Source organism: Pristiophorus japonicus, chromosome 33 (genome assembly GCF_044704955.1).
Source record: "Pristiophorus japonicus isolate sPriJap1 chromosome 33, sPriJap1.hap1, whole genome shotgun sequence".
In the NCBI taxonomy this organism is placed as follows: domain Eukaryota; kingdom Metazoa; phylum Chordata; class Chondrichthyes; family Pristiophoridae; genus Pristiophorus; species Pristiophorus japonicus.
In genome coordinates, this window is record NC_092009.1 from 2,758,923 (window position 1) to 2,779,097 (window position 20,175).

At 45.2% G+C, this 20,175-nt stretch overlaps 1 pseudogene; it reads left to right on the forward strand.

Moving 5' to 3' along the window:
* The first annotated feature begins 1,768 nt into the window (after positions 1–1,768).
* LOC139240659 (zinc finger protein 345-like) lies at positions 1,769–17,178 on the forward strand (annotated as a pseudogene).
* The last annotated feature ends 2,997 nt before the right edge of the window (positions 17,179–20,175 follow it).

Below are 20,175 nucleotides of genomic sequence, written 5' to 3' on the forward strand. Positions count from 1 at the left end.
AATGGCCTGGCGAGCCAGTCGGTTGCGTAATGTGACTCACCAACAATTTCACAGGGGCAGATGGAGATGGGCAACAAATCCGGCCCTTGCTAGCGATGTCGACATGCTTGAATGAATGAAATAAAAAAAATAGATTGTAACATCGGAACAAGAAGAGCCTCAAGCCAGGTCAGAGAATGCGAGGTCAGGTGACAACTAGCAGAATGGATAGCGAGCTGGCTTCAAGAAAGAAATCAAAGAGTATGTGTAAAAGTTAGCGTTTCTTAGACGCAGAAGGTGGGTAGTGGCGTTCCACAAGGATCGGTGCTGGGACCACTGTTGTTCAAAATTAATATTAAAGATTTAGACCTTGGAATCAAAAACAACATTTCTAAATGTACGGGTGACACCAAATTAGGAGGGATAGTTAATACGGAGGAATACTACAACAACATACAAGAGGACATTAAGAAACTTGCAGAATGGGCATATAATTGGCAACTGAATCTCAAACCTTATAAATGTGATGTGTTACATTTAAGTAGGAGACTTAGTGACGTCACTTATTAATGGAAGTTGCCAGTCTGGGTGGTGTACAGGAACAAAGAGATTTCGGAGTACAAATACAAAAAATCTAAAAAAATAACGGCATAAGTTAGCAAGGCCATAAAAAAGCAAACCAAACACGCTGATTTATTTCTAGACATACAGAATTGAAAAGTAGCGATATTATGCATACCAGTATTTAACCTTCATTAGATCACGCTTAGAGTACTACGGACAGTTCAGGTCGTCATATTATAACAAGGACATAGAGGCATTTCAGAGGATGCAGAGAAGATTTTCAAGGATGATACCTCAAGAAGAGATTCCTCAAGCCAGCGTATAAAAATCAGGAAAGGATCAACAGGCAGTGTATCTTTTCTCTTGAAAAAGGAAGGCTGAGGCGTGACATGATACAGACATTTAAAATTATGAAAGATTTTGATGGAGTGGATACAGTTAGAATGTTTCAACTTGTGGGGAACGGAATAACTAGATGCTATCAATATAAGATAGTCACCTTGAAATCAAAATAGGGAATTTAGAAGAAACTTATTTACCCAAAATGTGGTGAGATTGTGGAACTCGGCACCACAGGGAGTGGTTGAAGAGAATAGTATGGAAGTATTTAAGGAGGAGCTAGACAGGCGTATGAGAGAGAAGGGAATAGAGCGTTAGGCAGTTGAGGAATGTTGAGCGGAGGCTCGAGTGGAGCATAACAGACTGGCTGAGGCGAATGGCCTGTTTCAGTGCTGTATATCCGATGTAATCCAATGCTTGACATGAGTGTACTTGACTCCATTCCGCAGAATGCTACCCGCCACCACCTGAATGAGACCCCAACACTGCATGAGGTAGAAAACGCCATAAGAAAGCTAAAAAAATAAAATGGCTACGGGGGCTGACGGAATCGTTGCTGAGGCATTAAAGTATGGTGGTGAGGCACTGCTGGCGCGAATACCTGACCTTCTTTCTCTCATCTGGAGGGAGGAAAGCATGCCGGGAGATCATAGTGATTCAGTGATCGTGAACATCTTTAATAAGACAATAAGTCCGACTGCAGCAACTAAAGGGGAATCTCCCTGCTATCAGCCACTTGGAAAGTCGTCGCTAGCCTCCTTCTCAACTGACTTCTCCCTGTGGCCGAGGAGCTCCTCATGGAGTTGCAGAGCGGATTTCGTCCCCTCTGGGGCCCAACGGACATGATGTTTTGCAGCACGACAGCTGCAGGAAAAATACAGGTAACATGGCCTTCTTCGACCTTACAAATGCCTTTCCCACTCTCAACCACGAGAGCCGAAGGAGCGTCCACCTCCGTTTCGGACACGACCAAAAGTACATCACCATCCTCCGCCTTCTCCACGATGACATGCAGGCCGTGATCCTTACCAACGTATCCATCACAGACGCAATCCAGTTCCGGACCGGGGGTCAAGCAGTCTGCGTCAACGCTCCAACCCTCTTCTCATTCTTCCTCGCTGCCATGTTCCACCTGACAGTCCACAAGCTCCCCGCTGGAGTGGGACTAAATTACAGAAGCAGGGGAAACCTATTCATCCTTCTCCATCCCTAGGCAAGGTCCAAGATCATCCCAACCTCTGTCGTGAGCTACAGTGCGCGGATGACGCCTGCGTCTGTGCTCACACAGAGGCTAAACTGCAGGATATACGAAAGCATGGCGCTTGCGCTAAACATCAGTGAGACAAAGGTCCTGCACCAACCAGTCCTCGCTGCAGAGCACTGCCCCCCAGTCATAAACATCCATGGTACGGCCCTGGACAACGTGGAACAATTCATTATTTCGGGCGCCTCCTATCAACAATAGTTGGCATTGAAGACAAGTTCCAACACCGTCTCCAGTGCACCAGTGCAGCCTTCGGCCGCCTGTGGAAAAAGTGTGTTTGGAGACCAGAACTTCAACACTTTCACCAAGCTCATGGTCGACAGGCCGTAGTAATAGCCGCCCTCCTGTACTGCTCAGAGGTGTGGAACATGTAAAGTAGACACCGCACGTCGCTGGAGAAATACCATCAACGATTTGTCCGAAAGATCCTACAAATTCCCTGGGAGGACAGACGCACCAAATTTAATATCCTCGCCCAGGCCAACATACCCAGCATTATAACACTGACTACACATGATCAGCTCCGTTGGGCAGGCCACATAGTTTGCATGTCAGACACGAGGTACCCATAGCAAGCGACCTACTCGCAACTCGTCCACGGCCAACGAGCCAAAGGTGGGCAGTGGAAACGTTACAAGGATACACTCAAAGCCTCCCTGATAAAGTGTGACATTCCCACTGACACTTGGGAGTCACTGGCCCATGACCGCCCTTAGTGGAGCAAGTGTATCCGCGGGGGGCACTGAGCTGCTCGAGTATCATCCCCGAGAGCATGCAGACATCAAGCGCAGGCAGCGGAAAGATCGTGCAACAAACCAGACTCCACGCCCACCCTTTAGTTCAAACACTGTCTGTCCCACTTGTGACAGAGACTGTGGTTCTCGTATTAGACTGTACAACCACCTACCAACTCATGCTAAGAGTGGAAGCAAGTCTTCCTCGATTCCGAGGGACTGCCTACGATGATGATGATGATGATGTGAGGCTATTGCACAGGAAGAAGCCTTTCAGTACCTTAAACCTTGTACGCAGGAGCAGGCTATTCATCCCCACATACATGTTAAATAGTAATAGGTGGCCAGCATTCAACTTCTCAAGCGTTTTAAATAAGAACAGGAGGTGGGTCATTCGGCACTTTCCAGACAGTTTTATAGTTGTAGGAAAAGGCAATTCTGCCACTCGAATCCGCTGCATAGGAACAGGAGGTTGTCATTAAGCCCATAGATGCTCATACACTAGAAAAAGAGCAAGACATTCAATCTCCAGAGCCGGTTACAGAGGAACAGGAGAAGAATATTCAATCCACAGAGGCTAGTTAATCAGGAACAGGAGGAATTAATTCACTCCCTCAAGCTTGTTAGACAAGACAGCAGGAGGGCATTCAGCCACTCGAGCTTGTTACACATGAATAGGAGGAAGCCATTCATCCCCATAAATTGTTACACAGAAGCACACTATTCGGCCCCTCAAAACACTTACATTGCAATAGAGGGGATGATTAAACGCTATTCAGCCTATTAGACATCAACAGGACACATAGAAACATACCAACATAGAAAATGGATGCAGAAGTAGGCCATTAGGCCCTTCGAGCCTGCACCACCATTCACATGATGATGGCTGATCATTCAAATCAGTACACAATTCCTGCTTTCTCTCCATACCACTTGATCCCTTCAGCAGTCGGTGACACATCTTACTCCATTTTGACTACATCGAACGAACTGGCTACAACAACTTTCTGTGATAGAGAATTCCACAGGTTCACAATTCTCTGAGCGAAGAAGTTTCTGCTCATCTCAATCCTAAATGGCTTATCCCTTATCCTTAGACTCTAACGCCTAGTTCTGGATTTCCCTAACATCGGGAAAATTCTTGCTGCATTTAACCTGACCAAAGCCGTCAGAATTGTATCTGTTTCCAAGCAATCCCCTCTAATTCTTCGAAATTCCAGTTAATATAAGCCAGTCGATCCAGGAGGAGGCGATTCAAGCCCTCGACCCTTGTATTTAGGAAACGGAGCAGGCCATTCAGCCGCTCAAGCCTGTAACATAAGAGTTAAGGAGGCTATTCACCTCCTTGATCCATTTGCATAGGTAAAGGATGAAGTTAAGAGAACGGTTGCACTGTGGTTATGTTACTTGTTTAGTAATTCAGAGGCATGTGTACACATTCAACCATGGCAGCTGTGGAATTTAAATTGAATTCATTAAATACATCTGGAATTAAAATGATGTTATCCTGTCTTCCTCGTCAACTCTATCAGCCTAATGTTCCATTCCCTTCTCCCTCATATGCGTATCTCAATTTTCCTCGCCGCCATGCTCCAGCTCACAATCAACAAACTCCCCATTGAAACTCAGGACCAGTCGGAAGCTGTTTAAACAATGCCGTCTCCAGGGCAGATACAAGATCTACCCTACCTCTGTCATTGAGCTGCACTATGCGGACGACGCCTGCGTCTGTGCACATTCAGTGGCTGAACTCCAGGGTATAATCACTGCATTCCCTGAGGCATATGAAAGCATGGGCCTTACGCTGAATATCCGTGAGACAAAATTCCTTCACCAGCCTGCCCTCGCCGCACAGCACTGTCGTCCAATCATCAAGGCCCAAGGCACGGCCCTGGATAACGTGGACCATTTCACATATCTCGGCAGCCTCTTATCAACAAAGGCATATGGGAATGCAGAGATTCAGCATCGCCTCCAGTGCGCCAGAACAGCCTTTGGCCGCCTGCAGAAATAAGACTTTTAAGATCAGATCTTAACAAAACTACTACCAAACTCATGGTTCCTCGGGCTGTAGAAAGACCCGCGCTCCTGTATGGGTCTGAGGCATGTACGATGTACAGAAGGCACCTCAAGTCGCTGGAGTTATATCACCAAAGATGTCTCTGCAAGATCGTGAAAATCTCCGGGGAGGACAGGCACACCAACATCAGTGCCCTTGACCAGGATAAAATCCCCAGTAATGAAGCACTGCCCACACTCGATCAGCTTCGCTGTGCAGGCCACATAGTACGCATGCCAGATACGAGAATCCCGAAGCAAATGCTTTAGGCGGAGCTCCTTCATGGTAACCGAGCCAAAGGAGGACAGCATAAACGCTATAAGGACACCCTCAAAGCCTCCCTGGTAAACTGCGACATCACCACTGACAACTGGGAGACCCTGGCCGCAGATCGCCCGAGTTGGAGAAAGTCCATCCGGGCGGGCGTTGTGCTCTTTAAGGCTTGACGCAAAGTGCATGAAGAGCCCAGGCGCACGCAGCGCAAGGAGCGAGCGGCAATCCAGCCCAACCTACCCCTTCCCCCGTCGAATGTCTGTCCCACCTGTGACAGAGTCTGTGGCTCTCGTATCGGACTGTTCAGCCATGAAATAACTCACCTTGGGAGTGGAAGCAACTCCTCCTCAATTCCGAGTGACTGCCCATGATGATGGGGGAATTTTAGGATTTGCAAAGTAGACCAATATGTGTTTAAATATGTCTGTGCTGTCAGTCCCGATTCATTCTGTGTCTCTTTAAATGGATATGCTGTCAGTTCAGTTCATTCTTTGTCAGTATAGAAGGGATGTGCTGTCTGTCCAGGATCATTCTGTGCGTGTGTCTACTTAATATTAGTGTGATTACAGCTATGAAGACCGAATTTCTAAGGTGATATATTTGAAAGCGAAGTGGGTTTCCTACCGTAGGAGCGAACCCAGTTGACAGCGCGTCTGTTGAATAATTCAAAATGTATTTATATCTGAGTAAAACCCTTTCTCTAATCATAGCTGAAGCTCTGAAAAACTCCCAATTCTCTCAACAACAAAGTGACCAGCTGTGGACGCATTGCCGAAAGGATAAGGCATCCGCGTTCAGTGATAACCGTGATGTTGTCAGAAGATTGCAGGTTCGGGTTGTGCTACGGTTGTTTAACTCACCGGGCAAAACTTATTCTTCTGTGTTCCGAATCTCCCCAAAAAGTGACCAATTCTGACAGTTACTCAACTGAAGTTAGGAAACGCCTGCTGACTGAGACTGATTCTGCGTTTTCCACATTGTCGATCTGGGGGCACCGGCAAGGCTTGGGACGAACATAAGAAAATAAGCATGAGTAGAAAGGGTCGGCCATTCTGCCCTTCGAGCCTGTTCCGCAATGAAAACACCTCCTATTCTTCTAAACTCTGTAGAATATCGGCCTAGTCTATTCAACCTCTCCTCATGGAACATAACATTGCGGTTTCGAGTCTGTTGAGGTCGGTTTGCCCACTGGCTTCCAACATGGAAAGGAACTGTTTTTACCCGACCATTTCTAACAGTCTCTGACCTTACGTAACGGACTTAGCAAAATTAATTTTGCTCACAGAAGCTGACTGTAAGTTTTTCACATTGTTGATCGGGGTGCACGGGCAGGTCTTGTGGTAAAGAGAACTGTCGTGCATGTTTTATCTTTGAATGTCATTTCTTAAAAAATCTTTGTCAGTTCACTCCTGACGAATGATCTGAAGGAAGAAGTGGGGAAAATTTCCATCTCCGATCCGGATCTCTGTTCCACCTTCATTCAAGAAGTGAACAATTCCAATAGTCAGTGTTCATTTTAACAAGACCTGAACAATGCTGGGACAGAGACAAGTGGTTTTAAGGAGATTTGGATTCAAAGCCTATTGTTTGTAAGTTTCAATCAAATTCTGGGATGATTCATCAGCATCAAAAGTTTACAATAATTGAGCACAACGATTTAGGCGGCAATCGCCATAACGTCCCGTCTACTGTCTAAGACAACTCAGCCATTCAATCTGGTGCTGTTAGTATCCAACCATAAATACTCTGCTAAAAGGTCCCCCTCATCTTCAAAGTTCTGCCCGTGCACCCAGATTGACAAAGTTCAAAATGTCGAATCAGATTCTGCAAGCAAAATACCTTCAGGAATGCTATAAACTACCTCATGGAATGAAGCCTTTTACACTGATTAGACAGCCTGGCGACGCCGTGTTCATTCTCAGTCATTACAGAATCCTCCACAGAGAGACAACATTTGGCGTACTGTGTGCAAATCTGGTCGCCATATTATTTACAAAATTGATATAATGGAACTGGAGAGGGTAAAGAGAGGATGTACAAGGAGGATACATGAAATGCGAGGATATATATCAGAAAGGATGAACAGGCCGCGTCTCTTTTCACTTGAAAAGAGAAGTCTGAGGGTGACCTAAAAGAGGTCTGCTCGACATGAAAGGGTTTGATAGGTTAACTGCACAGAGAGAGAGATTCCACATGTGGAGAGGACCGTCACTGGAGGGTATCAATATAAGATCGTCACCAACAAATCCAATAAAGAATTCACAAGAAACTTATTTATCAGAGATTAAGAATGTGGAACTCACTATCACAGGGATTTGTTGAAGCAAGTAGGATATAATCATTTAAGGGACAGTTATATAAATATATGTGCGAAAAAGGAATATAGCGTTATTCTGATGAGAGGATGTCCAGTGGACCATAAAGGTGGGAATCGACTGGTTGGGTCGAATGGCCTGCTGCTGCTCTGTATATCCTAAATAATCGTATGCATTCGGCACACATGATTCTAATTCAAAGGCCAGCTCCTTCAAACCTTCAGCACTAGAGAATGGGCACTGACTAAAATACAGTGCTGTGGATTCTTCAAGATTATTTTGAGATTGACGCCGAATTTAAATGTATCCAAACCAGGCGAGTTCCTGCGTGCTGAATGGAACACGGGTGTCAGACGTCAAGTCGACACAGCGACGCATACACCGGGAAATATGTATCTTTACTCAGTTGATTAGTTTTCATTAGTTGCTCATGTGAAGCTCTGAGATTTAGGAAAATGTGGGGAAAATGGAGCAATTTCTAGTTTATATTTACTTTTATACAAAAGCCAGCGAGGCTCGCTTATTAATTTGAGAAATTTCATGAGCTGAGTGTAACATGTTTGGTAGAAAAAGATGAATTTGGACATGAGCTTCAAGGTAAAAGTACAATGAAAAAAAAAACAGGGGCATGAAACATTCCACAAAAAAACTACGAGAATGGGATCCGAACCAACACGTGCAGTGCATAAGGGATTTGCTGTACATCGACTTAACCACACGGCCACCTCGTCTGAGGCCTAAAGTGTGATCTGCCCTTCGGTTTCCTGTTTTTTGCATCCAAACATATATACCCTGCGACAAAGTCCAGTTCACCACTTGTATGGCCCGAGCATCCAGGTCGACAAAGTTCAAAGTCTACAATCAGCTTATGTCAGCAAAAGCCCTTCCAAAACTTCAGGTGAGGGAGTATCAGAAATGGCCAGTTTTGAGACAGTTTCACAGCAGAATAGAAAAGGTATTACCCGGTGAGTTATACAGCCCCGACAGGACATGGTTAGCACCGAAGTCAGACGCCTCATCCATTGGGCCACATCCCACTGCCGTTGCCAGAAGATGTGTTGTATTTGGAACATACGAACTTAAGAAATAGGAACAGGAGTAGGCTTTTTGGCCCTGCTCGACTATTCAATAAGATGATTGCTGATCTGATAATGGAATCAGCTCCACTTCCCTGTCCACACTCCATAATCCTTTCCACAATTATTGTACAAAAAGCTATCTATCTCCGCTTTAAATATATTCAGACCAAGGCTCCACAGCGCTCTGGGGCATTGTTTAACAAAACTCTGAGAGCGGAAATGTTTCCTCATCGCAGTTTTAAATAGGTGGCACATTATTTTAAGACTATAGCCCCTTGTTTTATTTTCTCCTATGAGTGGAAATATCCTCTCTGCATCCACCTTGTCGAGCCCCCGCATTATCTTATGTTTCGATAAAATCACCCCTCATTCATTACAGACAAGGTGACACTGGGAGAAATGTTCAGTTACAACATAAGAACATAAGAAATTGTAGCAGGAGTAGCCATTTGGCCACTCGGGCCTGCTCCGCCATTCAATAAGATCATGGCTGATCTGAGCATGGACTCAGTTCCAATTCCCTGCCCGCTCCCCATCACCCTTTACTCCCTTAATCGCTCAAAAATCTATCTCTCTCTGCCGTAAATATATTCAAAGACCCAGCCTCCACAGCTCTTTTGGGCAGAGCATTCCACAGATTTACAACCCTCAGAGAAGAAATTCCTCGTCTCAGTTTTAAATGAGCGGCCCCTTATTCTAAAACTATGTCCCCTAGTTTTAGTTACCCCTATGAGTGGAAATATCCTCTCTGCATCCACCTTGTCGAGCCCGCTCATTATCTTATGTTTCGATAAAATCACCTCTCATTCTTCTGAACTCCAATGAGTTTAGGCCCAATCTCGTCGACCTATCTTCATAAGTCAATCCTCTCATCCCTGGAATCAACCGAGTGAACCTTCACTGAACAGCCTCCAAGGCAAGTAAATCCTTTTGTAAATACGGAGACCAAAATACGGAGTCCATTACAGGCAAAATGCCAAGCAAACCAGCAGCACACTGGCACCTTAACAGTGTCTTATTGGCCTGCAGGCTTTTCTTAAATAGATTTGCTGAGTGGATATAAATTTAAACCAGGTTTACAGGCATGATGCTCTATTCACATATTGAAGGTAGAAGAGATGCTGTGGGACACATGCTATGTCCAGTAGCTGAAAGTGATTAACAGACTGGGTTTTGTGTTTAGTGATCCCGGGCGTGTTACCAATACCAGCAAAATCGAAGCACATGGAATAACGGGGACAGTGGCAGCATGGATATGACAGTGGCTAAGTGATACAGACAGAGTAGTGGTGAACGGTAGTTTTACAGACTGGATGAAGTGGTGTTCCCCAGGGGTCGGTAGTTGGGCCACAGCTTATCCTGATCTATATTAATGACATTGACTTGGGTGTACAGGGCACAATTTCCAAATTTGCAGATGACACAAAACTTGGAAGTACAGTGAACAGTGAGGAGGTAGTGATAGACTTCAGAAAGACATTGACAGGCTGGTGGAATGGGCGGACATGTGGCAGATGAAATTTAACGTAGAAAAGTTCAAAAGTGATATATTTTGGTCGGAAGAAAGAGGAGAGGAAATATAAACTAAAGGGTACAATTATAAAGTGGTGCGTGAGCAGAGAGACTCAGGAGTCGATGTGCACCAATTGCTGAAGGTTGCAGCGCTGGTTGCGAAAGCAGTTATAAAGACTTAGCGGATTATAGCCTTCATGAATAGAGGTATAGAATACAGAAGTGTGGATATTAGGATGAACCTGCATAAATTACTGGTTCGGCCTCAACTGGAGTATTGTGTCCAATTCTGGGTCACCATCATCATCATAGAAACAAAGAAACATAGAAAATATGTGCAGGAGTAGGCCATTCGTCCCCTTGACCAACAATATGATCATAGCTGATCATGCAACTTCAGCACCCCATTCCTGCTTTCTCTCCATACCCCTTGATCCGTTTAGCTATAAGAGCCACATCTAACTCCCTTTTGAATATAATCTAACGAATTGACCTCAACGACGTTCTGTTGAAGAGAATTCCACATGTTCACAACTCTCTGAGTGAAGAAGTTTCGCCTCATCGCAGTCCTAAATGTCCTACCCCTTTTCTTTAGACTGTGACCCCTGGATCGGGACAGCCTCAACATCGGGAACATTCTTCCTGCATCTAACCTGTCCAATTCCATCAGAATTGTTCATGTTTCTATGAGATACCCTCTCATTCTTCTAAATTCCAGTGAATATAAGCCGAATCAATCCAGTCTCTCCTCATCTGTCAGTCCTGCCATCTCGGAAGTCAGTCTTGTGAACCTTCGCTGCATTTCCTCAATAGCAAGAATGTCCTTCTTCAGATTTGGATATCAAAACTCTACACAATATTCAAGGTGTGGCCTCTCCAAGGCCCTGTATAACAGCAGCAAGACCTCCCTGCTCCTATACACAAGTCCGCTCATTAAAATGGCCAACATGCAATTTGCCTTCTTCACCGCCTGCTGTACCTGCATACCAAATTTCAGTGACTGATGTACCATGACACCCAGGTCTCGTTGCACCTCTCCTTTGCCTGATCTCTCACCATTCAGATAATATTCTGCCTCCCTGTTTTTGCCAACAAAGTGGATAACCTCACGTTTATCCACATTATACTGCATCTGTCATGCATTTGGCCACTCACCAAACCTGTCCAAGTTACCTTGCAGCCTCCTAGCATCCTCCTCACAGGTCACACTGCCACCCAGCTTAGTGTCATCTACAAACTTGGAGATATTACATTCAATTCCTTCATCCAAATCATTAAAGTATATTGTAAATAACTGGGGGCCCAACACTGAACCTTGCGGCACCCCACTCGTCACTGCCTGCCATTCTGAAAAGGACCCATTTATTCCTCGTCTTTGCTTCCTGTCTGCCAACCCATTCTCTATCAACTTCAATACATTACCCCCAATAACATGTGCTTTAATTTTGCACACTAATCTCTTCTGTGGGACCTTGTCAAAAGCCTTTTGAAAAAGTCCAAATACACCACATCCAATGATTCTCCCTTGTCCACTCTACTCGTTACATCCTCAAAAACTTCTAGAATATTTGTCAAGCATGATTTCCTTTTCATATATCCATGCTGACTTGGACCGATCCTGTCACTGCTTTCCAAATGCGCTGCTATTAAGTATTTTATAATTGATTCCAACATTACCCCATTGCCGCTATCAGGCGAACCGGGTCAAAATTCCTAGGTTTATCTCCCAACTTTTTAAAAAGTGGGGTTACATTCGCTATGCTCCAATCCATAGGAATTAATTCCGAGTCTGTAGAATGTTGGAAAATGACTACTAATAAATCCACTATTTCGAGAGCCACTTCCTTAAGTACTCTGGCATGCACACTATCAGGGCCTGGGGATTTATCAGCCTTCAATCCCATCAATTTCCCTAACTCAATTCCCAGACTAATAAGGATTTCCTTCAGTTCCTCCTTCTTGCTCGACCCTCCGTCCCATAGTATTTTCGGAAGGTTATTTGTGTCTTCCTCAGTGAAGAAAGAACCAAAGTATTTGTTCAATTGGTCTGCCATTTCTTTGTTCCCCATTATAAGTTCACCTGATACTGGCTGTGAGGGAACTTCATTTGTTTTCCTGAATCGTTTTCTCTTCACATATCTATAGAAGCTTTTGCAATCCGTTTTTATCTTCTCTGCAAGCTTACTCTCATACTCGATTTTCCCCCTCCTAATTAAACCCTTTGTCCTCCTCTGTTGAATTCTAAATTTCTCCCAGTCCTCACGTTTGCTGCTTTTTCTGGCCACTTTATATGCCTCTTCCTTGGATTTAAAACTATCCCTAATTTCCCTTGTTCATGACAGTTGAACCACTTCACCGTTTTATTTTTACGCCAGACAGAGATGTACAATTGTTGAAATTCATCCAGGCGATCTTTAAATGCCTGCCATTGCTTATCTACCGGTAACCCTTTAAGTATCTTTTTCCAGTCTATCCTAGCCAATTCACGTCTCATACCTTCTAAGTTACCTTTCTTTAAGTTCGGGACCCTAGTCTCTGAATTAACTGTGTCACTCTCCAGTTTAATGAAGAATTCTACCATATTATGGTCACTCTTGCCCAAGGGGTCTCGCACAACAAGATTGCTAATTAATCCTCTCTCATTACACAAGACCCAGTCTAGAATGGCCGGCTCTCTCGTGCATTCGTCGACATGTTGGTTTCGAAAACCATCCCTTATATGCTCCAAAAAATCCACCGTGTTGTAACAAGATTGGTTAGCCCAATCTATATGTAGATTAAAGTAACTCATGATAACTGCTGTACCTTTATTGTAAGCATCCCTAATTTCCTGGTTGATGCCATCCCCAACCTCACTACTACAGTGGTGGTCTGTACACAAATCCCAACGGCGTTTTCTGCCCTTTGGTGTTCCGCAGCTCTACCCATACAGTTTCAACATCCAAGCTCATGTCCTTCCTTACCGTTGCATTAATCTTCTCTTTAACCAGCAATGCTACCCCACCTCCTTTTCCTTTCTGTCTATCCTTCCTGAATATTGATTACCCCTGGATGTTGAGTTCACAGTCTTGGTCACCTTGGAGCCGTGTCTCAGTAATCCCATTTACAATATATCCGTTAACAGCTATCTGCGCAGTTAATTCATCTACCTTATTATGAATGCTCCTCGCATTGAGACACAGAGCCTTCAGGCTTGATTTTTTAACACTCTTTTTCCTTTTAGAATTATGTTCTAATGTGGCCCTTTATGATTTTTACCTTTGATTTCTCTGGCCTCCTACTTTCCTTATCTCCTTTTTACCTTTTGCTTCTGTCCCCATGTTGCTTCCATCTGTCTCCCTTAATAGATTCCCATACCCTTGCCATATTAGTTTAAAACCTCCCCAATAGCACGAGCAAACATTCCCCTTAGGACATTGGTTCCAGTCCTGCCCAGGTGCACACTGTCTGGTTTGTACTGGTCCTACCTCCCCCAGAACTGGTTCCAATGTCCCAGGAAGTTGAATCACTCCCTCTTGTACCATTCCTCAAGCAACGTATTCTTCTTAACTCTCCTGCTATTTCTACTCTGACTAGCACGTGGCACTTGTAGCAATCCTGAGATTACTACCTTGGAGGTCCTACTTTTTAATTTAACTCCTAGCTCCCTAATTTCTGCTTCAGGACATCATCCCATTCTTTATCTTTATCGTTGGTACTTATGCACCACGACAACTGGCTGTTCACCCTCCCCCTCCAAAATGCCCTGAAGCCACTCCGAGACACTCTTGACCCTTGCAACAAGGAGGCAACATACCATCCTGAAGTCTCGGTTGCAGCCGCAGAAACGCCAATCTCTTCCCCTTACAATAGAATGCTCTACCACTATAGCTCTCCCACTCTTTTTTCTGCCCTCCTGTGCAGCACAGCAACCCATGGTGCCATGAACTTGGCTGCTGCTGCACTCCCCTGATGAGTCATCTCCTGCAACCGTACCGAATAAGGTGTATCTGTTTTGGAGGGAGATTACCACAGGAGACCCCTGCACTACCTTCCTTCCACTGCTCTGCCTGATGGTCACCCATTCCCTACCTGCCTGAGAAAACTTTACCTGCGGTATGAACAACTCACTAAACATGCTATTCACGACATCCTCACCATCGCGGATGCTCCAGAGTGAATCCATTTGCAGCTTCAGTGCTGCAATGCGGTCTGTCAGGAGCTGCAGCTGGATACTCATCCTGCACACGTAGTAGTCTGGGACACCGGATGTGTCCACATAGCACAGGAGGAGCATGACACTGGTCTGGGCTCCCCTGCTGTAAATTAACCTCTGAATTAATTTAATTTGGCAACAATGGCAAGGTTTCTTACTGCTAAGGATATAAAAAGCAAAAGAAAGATTAAATAGTCACCAATCCACCAGCCAATCACTTACCCGCTTGACTGTGACATCACACTTCGATTTATTTTTGCTTCTTTGTTAACCTTCTGCCCCTGCACCAGCTGGCCTCCTCCGATCTGTCACCGCTCCCACTCGCTGCCACCGCCCTTTATCCTCCTGCACCACCCGCTCTCGCGATGCTGGCCTTCTCCGATCCACCGCTGCTCCCACTCGCTGCCACCGCCCTTTATCCTCCTGTGCCGCCCGCTATCTCGATGCTGGCCTGCTCATCATAGGCAATCCCTCAGAATCGATGAAGACTTGCTTCCACTCTAAAAATGAGTCCTTAGGTAGCTGAACACTCCACTATGAGAGCCACAGACCCTGACACAGGTGGGACAGATAGTCATTGAGGGAAATGGTGAGTGGGACTGGTTTGCCGCACGCTCCATCCGCTGCCTGCGCTTGATATCTGCATGCTCTCAGCGGCGAGACTCGACGTGCTCAGCTCCCTCCCGGATACACTTCCTCCACTTAGGGCAGTCTTTGGATATTGCACTTAATCAGGGAGGCTTTGTGAGTGTCCTTTTAACGTTTCCTCTGCCCATCTTTGGCTCATTTGTCGAGAAGGAGTTCCGAGCAGAGCACTTGCTTTGGGAGTCTCGTATCTGGCAAACAATATGCCCTTCCAGCAGAGCTGATTAAGTCTGGTCTGTGCTTCAATGCTGGGGATGTTGGCCTGGTCAACGACGCTAATTTTGGTGCGTCTGTCCTCCCAGGGGATTTGTCGATTCTTGTGGAGACATTGATAAAAATGGATTATTTTCCCTCAATCTGGTTCAGCGAAATTACTGAGTCGAATACCGTTTCTGCCTTAAACAAAGCAAACTTTTATTTCAAAGCAAGTCTCGATCGGGGTCACGGTCAGCCATGATCTTATTGAATGGTGGTGCAGGCTCGATGGGCCAAATGGCCTACTCCTGCACCTATTTTCTCTGTGTCTATGAACCCAGCCAGATTCAGCACCTTTAGGGGAGCGGAACCAGTGAGTGTAGAACTGAACTCAGCCAGAGTCAGCACCTCAGTGAGAGGGGAACCAATGAGTGTAGAACATAACCCAGTCAGTCAGCACCTCAGGGGAGCAGAGGGAGGTGAACCAGTGAATGTAGAATTTTAACCGAACCAGAGTCAGCACCTTTAGGGGAGGGGAACCAGTTAGTGTAGAACTGAAACCAGCCAGAGTCAGACCTTCAGGGGAGGCGAACCAGTGAGTGTAAAACTGCAACCAGCCAGAGTGAGCACCTTAATGAGAGGGGAACCAGTGAGTGTAGAACTGAACCCAGTCAGTCAGCACCTTCAGGGGAGGAGAGGGAGGGGAACCAGTGAGTGTAGAAATGAACCCTGCCAGAGTTGGTGATGATAATTGGGAGCGGAAGACATGCTGCCTTCAAACGTGCGATATGTTTTGAATTTCAAGACAGGCAGAGGGAAGTGTATGGGGCGGGGATTTACTGCTTTGGGACGAACAAGAGAGCAAAGAATGTTCCATAGAATCTAGAATTGTCCGTTCTGAATTTCTGTCCTGTACTTGCAGTAATAATTTTTGTAAACTCCTTTTCCAGAGTATTCAATGAGCAGAATTTGCAGACGGGAAAATCAAACCAACCAACACGTCAAGATCTGAGAGAATCACACGACTCCTCAGGACAAGAATATCATCGTTTTTTGAATATGGAAGGAAAGAAGTTTGTCTGTTCTATCTGTGGGAACAGATTTCAAACATCAATGATACTGGAAAACTACAGAGACACACACACCCGAGTGAGAGTGTTCCAGTGCACTGACTGTGGAACGAGCTTTAACCAGTTACACAGCCTGAAAAAAACATTGCACCATTGACAGCAGGGAGAAAATGTACACGTGTTCTGTGTGCAGACCAGGCATCAACTGATCGTCCAACCTGGAGAGACACGAGGACATCCGCACCACTGAGAAACCGTGGAAATGTGGGGACTGTGGGAATGGATTCAATTACCCGTCTAATCTGGAAATTCATCGGCGCAGTCACATTAGGGAGAGGACGTTCACCTGCTCCAACTGTGGGAAGAGATTCACTACATCATCGATCCTGCTGAGACACCAGCGATTTCACACTGGGGAGAGGCCATTTACCTGTTCCGAATGTGAGAAGCGATTCACTACTTCATCGATCCTCCTGAGACGCCTCCGATTTCACACTGGGGAGAGGCCATTTACCTGCTCCGAATGTGAGAAGCGATTCACTACTTCATCGATCCTCCTGAGAGACCTGCGATTTCACACTGGGGAGAGGCCATTTATCTGCTCCGAATGTGAGAAGGGATTCACTACATCATCCGAGCTGCTGACACACCAGCGAGTTCACACTGGGGAGATGCCGTTCACCTGCTCTGAGTGTGGGAAGGGATTCACTAATCATCCGAGCTGCAGAAACACCAGCGAGTTCACACTGGGGAGACGCTGTTCACCTGCTCCGAGTGTAAGAAGGGATTCACTCAGTCATCCCGCCTGCTGCAACACCAGGGATGTCACACAGGGTAGAGGCCGTATATCTGCTTCGAGTGTGGGAAGAGATTCACTACATCATTGACCTTGCTGACACACCAGCGAATTCACACTGGGGAGAGACCGTTCACTTGCTCCGAGTGTGGGAAGTGATTCACTACATCATCGATCCTGCTGAGACACCAGCGAGTTCACACTGGGGAGGGGCCGATCACCTGCTCTGTGTTTGTGATGGGATTCACAGAGTTATCCCACCTGCTGACACACCAGCAAGTTCACACTGGGGAGAGGCCATTCATCTGCTCCGAGTGTGAGAAGGGATGCACTTAATCATCCAGCCTGCTGAGACACCAGCGAGTTCAAAATTGACTGCAGGGTTTGGATTCTGCTGCTGTCCCAGGCTGAATAGTGTCCATTCTGACAGTTGGGCTTTCTTTCTGCTGATACTGATTGCCCCTATAACTGGGCTGGAGTTTAATATTCGCGATATTTGACAAATTAATCAATGGAAAAATGGTCAGATAAAAATATTATGCTGATTATGTTTGCATCTATACTTCACACTTTAAAAAACGTAAGAAATAGGAGCAGTAGTAGACCATCGGCTACTCAAACCTACTCTGCCAGTTAATAAGATCATGGCTGACCTGACCTTGGGCATAGCTCCACTTCCCCGCATACGCTCCATAAGCCTTCATTCCATTATCGTTCAAAAATCTTTCTATCTCCACCTTAAATATATTCAATGACCCAGTCTCCACAGCTCTCTGCGGTAGAGAATTCAAAAATTCACGACATTTCGAGAGAAGAAAATTCTCCTCATCACAGTTCTAAATCGGCTACCCCTTATTCTGAAACTATGCCCCTAGTTCTAGATCCCCCACGAGTGGAAACATCCTCGCTGCATCTATCTTGTCGCGCCCCCTCAGCATCATATATTTCAATAAGTTAATCTTTATTCTTCTAAACTCCAATGAGTATAGGGCCCAACCTGCTCAACCTATCTTCATAAGTCAACCCATTCATCTCAGAAATTAAACTAGTGAAGATTCTCTGAACTGTCTCCAATGCAAGTATATCCCACCTTAAATAAGGAGATCAAAATTGCAAGCAGTTCTCCAGGTGTGGTCTCACCAATACTCTGTACAATCGTAGCAGGACTTCCCTGCTTTTATACTGCATTCCCTTTGCAATACAAGCCAACATGTATTTGCCTTCATAATTACTTGCTGTATTTGCATACTAACTTTTTGTGTTTCATGCACAAGGACCCCGAGATCCCTCTGTATTGCAGCATTTTGTAATATTTCTCCATTTCAATAATAAATTGTATTTTTATTGTGTCTGCCAAAGTGGATAACCTCACACTTTGCCAGATTATACTCAATTTGTTGGTCCACTCAATTAGCCTGTCTACATACCGTTGCAGATTATTTCTGTCCTCCACACAATTTGATTTCCCACCCATCTTTGTATCATCAGCAAACTTGGAAACATTACATTCGTTCCCTTCTTCCAAGTCATTAATATATATTGAAATAGTTGGGACCCCAGCAATAATCCCGGTGACACCCTACTAGTTGCCATTTGACAACCGGAAACTTACACATTTATCCTGACTCTCTGTCTTCCGTTAGTTAGCCCACCCTCCATCGATGAGAATATATTACTCCCCAAAACCGTCAACTTTTATCTTGTGCAGTAACCTGTTATGTGGCACCTTATTGAGTGCCTTCTGGAAATCCAAATACACCACATCCACTGGTTCCCACTTATCTACCTTGCACATTACTTCCTCAAAGAACTCCAGCAAATTTGTCAAACATGATTTCCCTTTCTTTAAACCATGCTGACTCTGCTTATCTGTATTATGCTTTTCCAAATGTCCTGTCACTGCTTCCTTAATAATGTACTCCAGCTTTTTCCCAATGACAAAAGTTAGGCTATTTTCTGTCTCCAACTTTTTTTAAATAGGGTGTTATATTTGTGGTTTTCCAATCTTCTGGGACCTCCCAAGAATCCAATGAATTTTAGTAGATTACAACCAATGCATCCACTATTTCTGCAGCCAGTTATTTAAAGACCCGAGGATGCAAACCTTTAGTTCCAGGGGACTTGTCCACCTTTAGTTCCATTATTTTACCAAATACTACTTCTTTAGTGAAAGTGATTGTTTTTAGTTCCTCCCTCTCTATAGCCTCTTGATTATCTACTATTGAGATGTTTTTAGTATCCTCTAATCTGAGGACCGATACAAAATATTTATTCAATGTCTCAGACATTTCCCTGCACCCCATTATTAGTTCCCCAGTCTCATTCTCCAGGGGACCAACATTTATCTTAGCCAGATTTTTTCCATTTTTTTCCTGATATCAGTCATAATATAGTGAGCTGGATTGTGAGTGAGCTGTTATAGATGGAAATGGGTTGGTTTGGATACCAGTCAGCAGTGAGGTTGCGTAGAAGTTGCTGTTGAGCGGGATGGCAGTGTGTCGGCATCAAGCTGTTGTAGATGGAGTTGGGTTGGTTTGGATACCGGTCAGCAGTGAAGTTGCGTAGCAGTTGGTGTTGACCTGGATGGCAGTGTGTAGGCAGCAAGCTGTACAGATGGATTTGTGTTGGTTTGGATACCAGTCAGCAGTGAGGTCCTGCAGGATTTGGTGTTGAGGGGGCTGGCAGTAAGCTGTTACAGATGGATATGGGTTGGGTTGGAGGTCCCGCAGGGGTTGTATGATCCGTTGCTTTTTACTAATTTTATTAATGATCAGGATGTAGGTGATGGGACAACCTGCAAATTTGCAAAGGATATAGAGATTTGTGCGAGTATTCGGGTCTCATCTGCTTCAGGCAGATCTTACTATTTTGGGAGATTGGTCTCATTACTGGCAAATTATGTGCAACTTAGATAAGTGCACGTGCTCAACAGTCATTCATATGTCAGGGATAAGCACGAAAGAAAGTTGAGACAGAGAGAGATTGGGGTATTCTAGCACACACATCTTTAAAGGTTCGCAGGCTGTGGGCCGCTGAGCCAACGGAGCAGGTTCGGGAGTGGAAAGAGCAGCGTGGAGGCCTGTCCCAGTACTCCATGGCCCTGCGAGCACCATCGGTGATACAGAATGGCTTTCGCTGATCCAAATGGAGGATCTC